This window comes from Rana temporaria, chromosome 8 (genome assembly GCF_905171775.1).
Source record: "Rana temporaria chromosome 8, aRanTem1.1, whole genome shotgun sequence".
In the NCBI taxonomy this organism is placed as follows: Eukaryota; Metazoa; Chordata; class Amphibia; order Anura; family Ranidae; genus Rana; species Rana temporaria.
The window spans coordinates 52,693,731-52,707,022 of NC_053496.1; the positions used below are offsets into that span (position 1 = coordinate 52,693,731).

Here is a 13,292-nt window from a genome sequence, read left to right on the forward strand (position 1 = left end):
ACTGGCATCCTTATGGAACAAATCAAATCAGTGATGCCCAACAATGCCACCCATCAGTGTCACCAATCAGTGACCATCAGTGCCACCCATAAGTACACATCAGTACCACCTATGAGTGCCCATCAGTGCCGCCTATGAGTGCCACCTATCAGTGCCCATCAGTGCCACCTCATTGGTGCTGCCTTATCAGTGCCCATCATTGAAGAAGAAAACTTACTTATATACAAAAAAAATTAACAGAAACGTTTTTTTTTCAAAATTTTCGATCTTTTTTTTTTGTATTTGTTGCGTAAAAAATAAAAATCGCAGAGGTGATCAAATACCTCTAAAAGAAAGCTCTATTTGTGGGAAAAAAATGATAAAAAAAATTGTTTGGGTACAGTGTAGCATGACCGCACAATTGTCATTCGACATCCTCTCATCCAATGCAGGGGTAAGGGCCCTGCACTGGCCTGGATGACATCAGACACTGGCCTGGATGACATCAGACACTGGCCTGGATGACATCAGAGGATCTTAGACCTCTGAAGTGTAGGGGAGAAGAAGCTATAGCTAGAAGCGTGGAGGAAGCTTATGAGAACAGAGGATTAGGTAAGTAAGTTAATGAACGTTTAACCCTTGCAATTCACAAGAAGCTCCACTTGTTCTACATCAGTCGTTCCCCATACACAAGGATAAGGCTCTAGAGCACGTTCCTCCAAAAGACCTGTATGTCTATGCCAAGAGATTCCCAATCCCTGTATGATTCTGGAGGCTATTTATAAAAAAAAATTATAAAATGTGAAAATCAAATGCCAAGTTATGGTTCAAAGTAACCAATCAGAATCTTTATTTTCATGTTCCCAGGGGGGCCTGACTGGGTACCATGGCTAACAATTCTTATTTTGTTCCCATGTTCTCTTATCTAGTTTTTTATAAATAGTTACTGCTCTAAACTGATGACAGCTGCAGTCCACCGGGTTGTTGAGTTACTGTACTTGGACTTGTCTAACACAATGATGTTTAATGTTGATATAGGGGCTTCTGATATCACCAAAGAGCCGCACTTAAATTTCACTAAATGTGATGCTAAAAAAAAAAAAAAATCAGAGACTACAGACATGCTACAAGAGATGGTCAGAGACTACAGGCATGCTACAAGAGATGGTCAGAGACTACAGGCATGCTACAAGAGATGGTCAGAGACTACAGGCATGCTACAAGAGATGGTCAGTGTGACGGTATTGGTATGATATCCCCGTCAAAGATTCCCTTCTTCCATAAGAACATCACCCAATATTCCACTAGGAGGAATATTCCTGAGATCGCCCATTAAGCCACACATGAATCCAGGCTTACTGCTAGAACAAGACAGACTTTAATGTTATAACACAGAGCTTATATGTAATTTCCAAAACTGTTACAATGACAAATCTCCGCCCCCTCACACTGGGGCTTCCATACAGATGATTAGGCAGACACGACGGAGCCGATTCTGAAAACACATTTTCTTTAGACAATGACAGGCATGCAATAAAGAAAAAACTGCGCTAATATAAAAATAAGTGCCAAGCTGCTACATACAAACAAACAAAGCCAGCAAGATAATAAACAAAAATGTAGCGCTAACAAACTCAAAATTATATAGTACCAAGTGAGGTAACAACTCTCATAATGTAAGAGCATAAATATAAACAATTGGCATAGATAAAAGTGACTAAAACAATGCTCAATGTAAAACAAAAAATATAAACGTATCAAAGTCTATATTATAAAGATGAGTGAACATCAGATGGAATGATTGATGCAGGAAAACAGGTGAGCTGCAATCCAGTGATTAACCACTTACCCCCCGGACCATATTGCTGCCCAAAGACCAGAGTACTTTTTGCGATTCGGGACTGCGTCGCTTTAACAGACAATTGCGCGGTCGTGCGACGTGGCTCCCAAACAAAATTGGCGTCCTTTTTTTCCCACAAATAGAGCTTTCTTTTGGTGGTATTTGATCACCTCTGCGTTTTTTATTTTTTGCGCTATAAACAAAAATAGAACGACAATTTTGAAAAAAATGAATATTTTTTACTTTTTGCTGTAATAAATATCCCCCAAAAATATATAAAAAAAAATTTTTTTCCTCAGTTTAGGCCGATACGTATTCTTCTACATATTTTTCGTAAAAAAAAAATCGCAATAAGCGTTTATTGATTGGTTTGCGCAAAAGTTATAGCGTTTACAAAATAGGGGGTATTTTTATGGCATTTTTATTAATATTTTTTTTTACTAGTAATGGCGGCGATCAGCGATTTTTTTTTCGGTATTGCGACATTATGGCGGACACTTCGGACATTTTTGACACATTTTTGGCACCATTGGCATTTTTATAGCGATCAGTGCTATAAAAATGCATTAGATTACTATAAAAATGCCACTGGCAGTGAAGGGGTTAACACTAGGGGGCGGGGAAGGGGTTAAGTATGCCTGGGTGTGTTCTTACTGTGGGGGGGGGTGGCCTCACTAGGGGAAACACTGATCTTCTGTTCATACAGTGTATGAACAGAAAATCAGCATTTCCCCTGCTGACAGGAACGAGAGCTGTGTGTTTACACACACAGCTCCCGTTCCCCGCTCTGTACCGAGCGATCGCGTGTGCCCGGCGGCGATCGCGCCCGCCGGGCACACGCACGGGAGTCGGGGGCGAGCGGGGGGCGCACGCGCGCGCCTCCGGCGGCGCACGTGCGCCCCTAGTGGCGGCTAAAAGGCAGGACGTCCATTTACGTGGTCTCGCCTAGGAGAGCCACCTTGTGGACGTATAATGACGGTGCGGCGACGGCAAGTGGTTAAGATGCAACAGGTGTACAAGTTGTCTGTAGAACCCCGTGAAGATCACAATCACATCAAAGTATGAAATGGGTAAAACACGCTTACCAGATGGTGTTGGACTCTACTACCTTACAGCAAAGAGTCAGCTAGACATTGTGGTCTTTGGAAGCCGGGACCACTAGAAACCGGACTTGGACTCCGGTTTCTAGTGGTCCCGGCTTCCAAAGACCACAATGTCTAGCTGACTCTTTGCTGTAAGGTAGTAGAGTCCAACACCATCTGGTAAGCGTGTTTTACCCATTTCATACTTTGATGTGATTGTGATCTTCACGGGGTTCTACAGACAACTTGTACACCTGTTGCATCTTAATCACTGGATTGCAGCTCACCTGTTTTCCTGCATCAATCATTCCATCTGATGTTCACTCATCTTTATAATATAGACTTTGATACGTTTATATTTTTTGTTTTACATTGAGCATTGTTTTAGTCACTTTTATCTATGCCAATTGTTTATATTTATGCTCTTACATTATGAGAGTTGTTACCTCACTTGGTACTATATAATTTTGAGTTTGTTAGCGCTACATTTTTGTTTATTATTAATGACAGGCATGCTACAAGTGATGGTCAGAGACTACAGGCATACTGCAGAGATGGTCAGATTTCACAGGCATACTGCAGAGATGGTCAGAGACTGCAGGCATACAGCAGTAGATGGTCAGAGATTGCAGACATACAGCAGTAGATGGTCAGAGATTGCAGACATACAGCAGTAGATGGTCAGAGACTGTAGGCATACTGCAACAGATGGTCTGTGACGTAGACATACTGCAAGAGAATACCAGAGCCTACACATACTGCAAGGGATGGTCAGAAACTGCAGATATGCTGTAGGAGTTGTTGTAAGAGATGGCAGAACCGTGGACCAAGACAAAAAGCTTCAGACTGGCTGGCATGGATAACCAGGATACTAGCCTGAGGTCAGGGCAGACAACAGAAAGAGACAGTCAGGATATAAGCCACAGATCAGGGCAGGCAGCGCAGCAGACAAGACAGTCAGGATACAGCTAAAGGTCAGGGCAGGCAGCAGACAAGATAGTCATGATACAAGCAAAAGGTCAGAGCAGGCAGTGGACAGGATACAAGCTAAAGGCCAAGGCAGGCAGGCAGCAGACAGGATAGTCTGGATACAAGGTAAAAGGTCAGAGCAGGCAGCAGACAGGATAGTCAGGACACAAGGTAAAAGGTCAGGGCAGGCAGAAGACAGTATATGCATGATACAAGGCAAAAGGTCAGAGCAGGCAGTGGACCGGATAGTCAGGATACAAGGAAAAAAAGGTCAGAGCAGGCAGAAGACAGGATAGTCAGGATACAAGGTAAAAGGTCAGAGCAGGCAGCAGACAGGATAGTCAGGACACAAGGTAAAAGGTCAGGGCAGGCAGAAGACAGGATACAAGGCAAAAGGTCAGAGCAGGCAGCGGACAGGATAGTCAGGATACAAGGAAAAAAAGGTCAGAGCAGGCAGAAGACAGGATAGTCAGGATACAAGGTAAAAGGTCAGAGCAGGCAGAAGACAGGATAGTCAGGATACAAGGTAAAAGGTCAGAGCAGGCAGCAGACAGGATAGTCAGGACACAAGGTAAAAGGTCAGGGCAGGCAGAAGACAGAATAGTCAGGATACAAGCCAATGGTCAGTATTGAAGAGCCTACACTATGCAGATTGGATACAGTAGAAAATCTCACCTGGGACTTCACAGCTAGCTGGTAACAAGCATTGTTTGGGCAGGGAGCTGCGCCAAGTTTAAATAAGATAGGCAAGAAAAGAAAGTCAACCTGATTGGTTGCGGCCAGCCTCACAATGGCGCTGTTCTGGTTGGCTGTGGCCTTTCAGGGGGAGGGCACTGGTCTGACTGGACACAACCTGAACACTCTGAGTAAAACCTGGAAGTGTATGTGGCTGCACACCATATAAGCAAAGGTGGGAAGAGATTGTGGAAGGAAAATAGCGCTGACACTAGATAAGGAAAAATAAATTACCATCCGCAGAGGACCTGATGGGCCGTGCAGTAAGTGCCAAAGGGCTACATGTGGCCCCAAGCTGCAGGTTGGGCAACAGGGACCTAAGGGTATAGATAGGAAAATGCTGAAAGGTTTCAGCTTGCATCTATGTCATTTCATTGCTCAGGTTCCTAATAAGAGATCTTTAACTTGCATAACATCCGCAGGTCAGCACTTTTCACTGGAATGCCAATTAGTCAAGTACATTAAATCAGCAAACTAATGACATTACATAACAACATTATGCACTCTATACGCAGTCTTCGATAATTACTGTAACATCATTAACATAAGAGAGATATCTGTATGGGGGGGGGGGGGCAAAAAAAATTACCAAGACACATACACATGTTATATAATCACTTTGTTATACCAATAATTCAATGACTGTAAGAGATTAGAAATAAATAGACTGTCCCGCCTGCCATCATCCTAATATACAATCAGGGCAAAATCGTGGGTGCGCGGTATACGCCGATACCCGCGCCAAGTTTTGAATACTGCGCCGACAAATACCGAGCGCAGTACACTCATGTATAGTCGGGCAGTCTCGGCTCCTTCCGCACTCACTTCCTGGACGTACAGGACGTCAGCGCGGGTAGCCGAGCATTGCCGACAATACACGAGTGTACTGCGCTCTGTATATGTTGGCGCAGTATTCAAGCTCGGCGCGGGAAACGAGCGGGGAGGACGCGAGGACGCCGCAGAAGGACGCCGGAACCGCCGAAGAGGACATCGGACCCGCCGAAGAGGACACCGGACCCACCGCAGAAGGACACCCGAAGCCGCAGAAGGACACCCGAAGCCGCAGAAGGACGCCGGACCCGCCGAAGAGGACACGCGAAGCCGCAGAAGGACGCCGGACCCGACGAGGCCGCCGCGCAAGACACCAAAACTGTAAGTACAAAAAAAACTTTTTTTCCACAGGATTGGGGGCAACTTTAGGGGTGCGCGGTATACGCGGGAGCGCGTTATACCGCGATAAATACGGTAGTCCCCAATTGTGCAAGTTCTCCCACTTAGAAAGATGAGAGAGGCCTGTAACTGTCATCATAGGTAGACCTCAACTATGAGAGACAAAATGTGGAAACACATCCAATCACATTGTCCGATTTGGAAAGGATTTATTCGCAAATTATGGTGGAAAGTAAGTATTTGGTCTCCACTACAAACAAGCAAGATTTCTGGCTTTCACCGACCCGTATCTTCTTCTTTAACCACTTCAGACCCGGACCAAAATGCAGCTAAAGGACCTTTCCCCTTATTGCGATTCGGCACTGCGTCGCTTTAACGTGCGACGTGGCTCCCAAACAAAATTGACGTCCTTTTTTTCCCACAAATAGAGCTTTCTTTTGGTGGTATTTGATCACTTTTATTTTTTGTGCTATAAACAAAAATAGAGCGTCAATTTTGAAAAAAAACACAATGGCCCGGATTCACAGACATCGGCGCATATTTATGCTGCCGTAGCGTATCTTTTGTACGCTACGCCGACGCAGAGCAGAGAGGCAAGCACCGAATTCACAAAGCACTTGCTCCCAAATCTGCGCTGGGTTTCTAAGGCGTAAGCCCGCGTAGGTGGAAGTGGGCGTGAGACATGCAAATGAGGCGTGACCCCATGCAAATGATGGGCCGAGTGCCAGACAGATACAAATAACGAACGGCGCATGCGCCGTCCCGTGGCCGCATCCCAGTGCGCATGCTCATAATCACGTCGAAACAACTGCCTAAGATACGTCGAATCACTGCCTACGGCGAGAACGTAACCTACGCCCAGCCATATTCACGTCCAACGTAAACGACGTAAAATACGACGGCTTGTGTTCCCTGGTCCATACCTTTGCATGGGTTGCGCCTCATATATGGGGAATAACTTAACGCCGGACGTACGACTTACGCAAACCGCGTATATAATGCGCCGGGCGCAAGTACGTTTGTGAATCGCCGTATTTCCCTCATTTGCATATTTGAATCGAAAATCAATGGGAGCGCCACATGCATCCAGCGTAAATATGCACCTACGATGCGCACATTTGTACTTACGACGGCGTATCTGGAGATACGTCGGCGTAAGTGCTTTGTGAATCCGGGCCATGATTTTTTACTTTTTGCTATAATAAATATCCCAAATTAAAAAAAAAAAATTCTCAGTTTAGGCCGATACGGATTCTTCTACATATTTTTGGTAAAAAATAAATAAATAAATCGCAATAAGCGTATAGTGACTGGTTTGCGCAAAACATAATAGGAGACATAATTATGATTTTTTTTATTGATTTTTTTTACTAGTAATGGCGGCGATCTGCAAATTTTATTGGGACTGCGACATTATGGCGGACACATCGGACACATTTTTGGGACCATTCACATTTATACAGCGATCAGTGCTATAAATATGCACTGATTACTGTATAAATGTGACTGGCAGGGTAGGGGTTAACACTAGGGGGCGAGGAAGGGGTTAAATGTGTTCCCTACTAGTGATTCTAACTGTGGGGGAAGGGGACTGACTGGGGGAGGTGACCGATCTGTGTCCCTATGTACAAGAGACACAGCATCGGTCTCCTCTCTCCCTGACAGGACGTGGGTCTCTGTGTTTACACAAAGAGTTTCACAGGCCTGCTCAGTTACTGGGCAATCGCGGGTGCCTGGCGGCCATTGCAGCCGCCGGGCACGCGCATCGTGTTCCCAGTAACGTGGCGGGTGCGCCCCCTAGTTGCTCTGCAAGACGAGGACGTCATATGACGTCCTCTCAGAACAACAGAGCTATCGTGCCGCCATTAATTGACGGTGGCCGGTAGTAAGGCGGTTAAAAGAAGTATGGGAATTGTTTTTTTGTATTTTAGAATCATTTATCTAGGTGGATGCAGCATCGGTCCAATGCTGCATCTGTCCCCCACCGGCTTTGGAGTCTTTAAGATCCCAAGATCTCTCCATAAAGAGTACCTGTCACATGCCTAATGCTGTCAAAGCAATTTTTTTTTTAAAAAAGCAACAGTGTAAACATAAGAAAATTAAATAAAAATAAAATAAATAATAAAAAAAATAAAAAATTTTAAGTGCCTCCGTCCCCCGTACTCACGCACGTGTCGTTCCTGAACGCACGCCGAAAGCAATCATCCCACACACGTGAGGTATCACCGCGGACATCAAATCATGGGCAGTAATTCTAGCACTAGACCTCCTCTGTAAATCTAAATTGGTAACATGTGGGCCCTGGTTCACACTGGGTACGATTTGGAACGATTTGAGATGCGATTTGACATGTCAAATCGCATCTCAAATCGGCGGCAATTGTCGGCAATGGCACTGTCCTAATCAGTGCGACGCCGCATCTGCGATTTCAAAAAGTAGTTCCTGTACTACTTTTTGCAATTTCGGGCCGCGATTTACATTAAATTGCGGCCGAAATCGCGGCAAAATCGCGGTAAAATCGCGCATTTTACCGCGATTTTTAATTCGCAGCAGTGTGAACCTAGGCTAAAGGCTTTAAAAACATTGCCTATGGATAGTAAAATGTATGTAGTTTTAAAGTGTGACATGTTTGGTATCCATTTACTCAGCGTACCATCATCTTTCACATTATACAAAAAAATTGGGCTAACTAGTTTTTTTTTTTTAATTAATTACATTTTTTATTTTACCGAAAAATAGGGTTATGTATTGTGTTTTTTGCATGAAAATGTAAAAAAAAATATTGCATTTGAAAAAGCGCTGCACAAATAAAAATGTAACATAAAAAAAAATTGCAAAAGCCACCAATTAATTCTCTAGGGCACAGGTGTCAAACACAAGGCCCGCGGGCCGAATCCGGCCCTCCAGGCCATTTCATGTGGCCCTCGCACCTCTCCTGCAGCTGCAGCCCTCCTCCAGACCCCTACTTTCTGCTTTCCAGCTTCTTCCCAGCAGCAGCATAAGGAACGGGGGGTGCACTGTGATGTAAGGGAGGGTGGGGGACTTACCTTCTGACGGTGGGGTGGCTCCTGACATCTAATGTAAGGGAGGGGATCTAATCTTACAGATACAACCGGCCCTTTTGAGGACAATCATGATGCTGATGCGGCCCACGATAAAATTGAGTTTGACACCCCTGCTCTAGGGCCTCTGCTTAAAATATATAAATGTTTGAGTGTTCTAAGAAGTTTTCTAGCAAAAAATACTGATTGTTACAAAAAGTGCCAGAAAAGGCCTTGAGGGTTAAGGGGTTAAATCTGGTCATAGAGGAGTTGTTTTTAATCAGATTCCCCCGGGCACACAAGTGAGGTAGATGGGGGATCCTCCCCGCCAGGCTATTGTATTCTGAAGGCAGGGAATCCTCCGCTGTCAGAATACACTGATCAGTGCTGCAGTCGGTTGGCTGCAGAGCTGATCAAACAAAAATGTACCAATAGTCCCGTTTGAGAGAAGAGGATCGTTAGATTGACTCTTCCCACAAACGGGCCGGGCCATAGATGGATCCAAATATCGGCCAGTCCCTGCTGAATCCGCTGAATTCTGATCTATGGCCAACCGCAGCTCCATACACACTAATAGATTTTCTGCAGATTTTTGTCTTCAGATTTACCAAATCCATGTAGTGTAAGGGCCTGCCTGATTGCATAGAAATTGAAACACTTAAAGCGGTAGTTCACCCTCTCGTACTTGATGTTACCATCGAGACAGGCATTGTAGCGCGAGCTACAGTATGCCTGTGCCGATTTTTTTAACCCCGTACTCACCTCGTAGTCGTCCATCGTAGATTTCGACTCCCCGCGGGGAATGGGCGTGCCTATGGAGAGGGAGGATGATTGACGGCCGGCCCTGGCACGTCACTCTCCCCGAAGACAGCCGGAGTAGGTCTCGGCTCTTCACGGCGCGTGCGCACAGGCTATGCGCACGCGTCGTGAAGACCAAGCCTATTTCGGCTATTTCCGGAGAAGCGTGACGCGCCAGAGCCGGCCGTCAATCATCCTCCGTCTCCAGAGGCACGCCCATTCCCCGGTATCTTCGATGGACGACTACAAGGTGAGTATGGGGGGAAAAAATTCGGGACAGGCATACTGTAGCTCGCGCTACAATGCCTGATTTAAAGGTAAAAGAAAAAAAATTATTTTTTTTCCCGTCGATAGGGTGAACCCCCGCTTTAAGGTTTGACCTCATATTATATGGATTTGGTAAATCTGAAGAAAATGTAATAGTGTGTATGGGGTCTAAGACTAAATTGGCAATTTTACTAGATTTAGGAGATTTCCTCTAACTTCCTGTTGTGCCTTTGGGACAGGAAGTGAAGGAGAATTTTCCAAATGGAAGACAGAGAGCAAAAAAATAATAATAATAACCTGGCAAGAATAATGTAACCCTTCCCTGCTCTAACCAAACCTACAAAAAAGAAAAATAAGCAGCTTTGGTTATCCATACATAGTGTAGAGCACAAATGTAGATGGCAAGCTCTTCTGAATTACAGGACTCGGTAGGCCTTGAAAAAAAAAAAAAAAAATGCACATAGTAACAAATCAAATGTCTGGGCAGCCCGAGAGCCCGCTACCCCCTGGACAGCCGGTGTGGCCACCTATCAGCGTAGCCTCATCAGTGTAGCCTAATCAGCACAGCCTTGTCAGTGCCATATCAGCGCAGCCTCATCAGTGCTGCCATATCAGCGCAGCCTCATCAGTGCTGCCATATCAGCGCAGCCTCATCAGTGCTGCCATATCAGCGCAGCCTCATCAGTGCTGCCATATCAGCGCAGCCTCATCAGTGCTGCCATATCAGCGCAGCCTCATCAGCGCTGCCATATCAGCGCAGCCTCATCAGCGCAGCCTCATCAGCGCTGCCATATCAGCGCAGCCTCATCAGCGCTGCCATATCAGCGCAGTCTCATCAGCGCTGCCATATCAGCGCAGCCTCATCAGCGCTGCCATATCAGCGCAGTCTCATCAGTGCGATATCACCGCAGCCTCATCAGTGCCATATCAACGCAGCCTCGTCAGTGCTGCCATATCAGTGCTGCCATATCAGTGCTGCCTCATCAGTGCCATATTATCAGCGCAGCCTTATTAGTGCCCATCAATGCTGCCTATCAATGCCGTCTTATCATTGCAGCCTCATCAGTCCCCATCAATGCTGCCTTATCAGTAGAGCTTCATCAGTCCCCATCAATGCCTCCTTATCATTGCAGCCCCATCAGTCCCCATCAATGCAGCCTTATCAGTGCCCATCAATGCTGCCTTATCAGTGCCCAACAATAGTGCCTTATCAGTGCCCAACAATAGTGCCTTATCAGTCCCCATCAATGCTGCCTTATCAGTGCCCAACAATGCTGCCTTATCACTGCTGCCTATCAGTGTTTAACAATGCTGCCTTATCAGTACAGCTTCATCAGTCCCCATCAATGCGACCTTATTAGTGCCCATCAATGCTGCCTTATTAGTGCCACCTATCAGTCCCCATCAATACTGCTTTATCAATGCCGCCTATCAATGCCCATCAGTGCAGGCTTGTCACCGCACATAAGTGAAGAAGAAAAATTACTTATTTGCAAGATTTTATAACAAATAAAGAAGGGTTTTAAAAAAATAATAATCAGTCTCTTTTCATGTATTTAGCAAAAAAAATGAAAAAAAACACCATACGTGTGCCCCTGGAATAAGATACAGACACATACGTGTGCCCCTGGAATAAGATACAGACACATACGTGTGCCCCTGGAATAAGATACAGACACATACGTGTGCCCCTGGAATAAGATACAGACACATACGTGTGCCCCTGGAATAAGATACAGACACATACGTGTGCCCCTGGAATAAGATACAGACACATACGTGTGCCCCTGGTATAAGCAGCTACAGACACATACGTGTGCCCCTGGAATAAGATACAGACACATATGTGTGCACCTGGAATAAGATACAGACACATACGTGTGCCCCTGGTATAAGATACAGACACATACGTGTGCCCCTGGAATAAGATACAGACACATACGTGTGCCCCTGGTATAAGATACAGACACATACGTGTGCCCCTGGAATAAGATACAGACACATACGTGTGCACCTGGAATAAGATACAGACACATACGTGTGCCCCTGGAATAAGATACAGACACATACGTGTGCCCCTGGTATAAGCTACAGACACATACGTGTGCCCCTGGAATAAGATACAGACACATATGTGTGCACCTGGAATAAGATACAGACACATACGTGTGCCCCTGGTATAAGATACAGACACATACGTGTGCCCCTGGAATAAGATACAGACACATACGTGTGCCCCTGGTATAAGATACAGACACATACGTGTGCCCCTGGAATAAGATACAGACACATACGTGTGCACCTGGAATAAGATACAGACACATACGTGTGCCCCTGGTATAAGATACAGACACATACGTGTGCCCCTGGAATAAGATACAGACACATACGTGTGCCCCTGGTATAAGATACAGACACATACGTGTGCCCCTGGAATAAGATACAGACACATACGTGTGCCCCTGGAATAAGATACAGACACATACGTGTGACCCTGGTATAAGATACACACACATACGTGTGCCCCTGGAATAAGATACAGACACATACGTGTGCCCCTGGTATGAGATACAGACACATACGTGTGCCCCTGGAATAAGATGCACACACATACGTGTGCCCCTGGTATGAGATACAGACACATACGTGTGCCCCTGGAATAAGATACAGACACATACGTGTGCCCCTGGTATGAGATACAGACACATACGTGTGCCCCTGGAATAAGATACAGACACATACGTGTGACCCTGGTATAAGATACAGACACATACGTGTGCCCCTGGAATAAGATACAGACACATACGCGTGACCCTGGTATAAGATACACACACATACGTGTGCCCCTGGTATGAGATACAGACACATACGTGTGCCCCTGGAATAAGATACGGACACATACATGTGCCCCTGGAATAAGATACAGACACATAAGTTTGACCCTGGTATAAGATACAGACACATACGTGTGCCCCTGGTATGAGATACAGACACATACGTGTGCCCCTGGAATAAGATGCACACACATACGTGTGCCCCTGGTATGAGATACAGACACATACGTGTGCCCCTGGAATAAGATACAGACACATACGTGTGCCCCTGGTATGAGATACAGACACATACGTGTGCCCCTGGAATAAGATACAGACACATACGTGCGACCCTGGTATAAGATACAGACACATACGTGTGCCCCTGGAATAAGATACAGACACATACGTGTGACCCTGGTATAAGATACACACACATACGTGTGCCCCTGGAATAAGATACAGACACATACATGTGCCCCTGGAATAAGATACAGACACATACGTGTGCCCCTGGAATAAGATACAGACACATACGTGTGACCCTGGTATAAGATACACACACATACGTGTGCCCCTGGAATAAGATACAGACACA

General features: G+C 45.6%; 1 protein-coding gene across 6 annotated transcripts in view; it reads right to left on the reverse strand.

The window, feature by feature from the left end:
- The window catches only part of EXOC6 (exocyst complex component 6), a 369,989-nt gene that overhangs the window by 332,647 nt on the left and 24,050 nt on the right, over window positions 1-13,292 (reverse strand). The window lies entirely within an intron of this gene.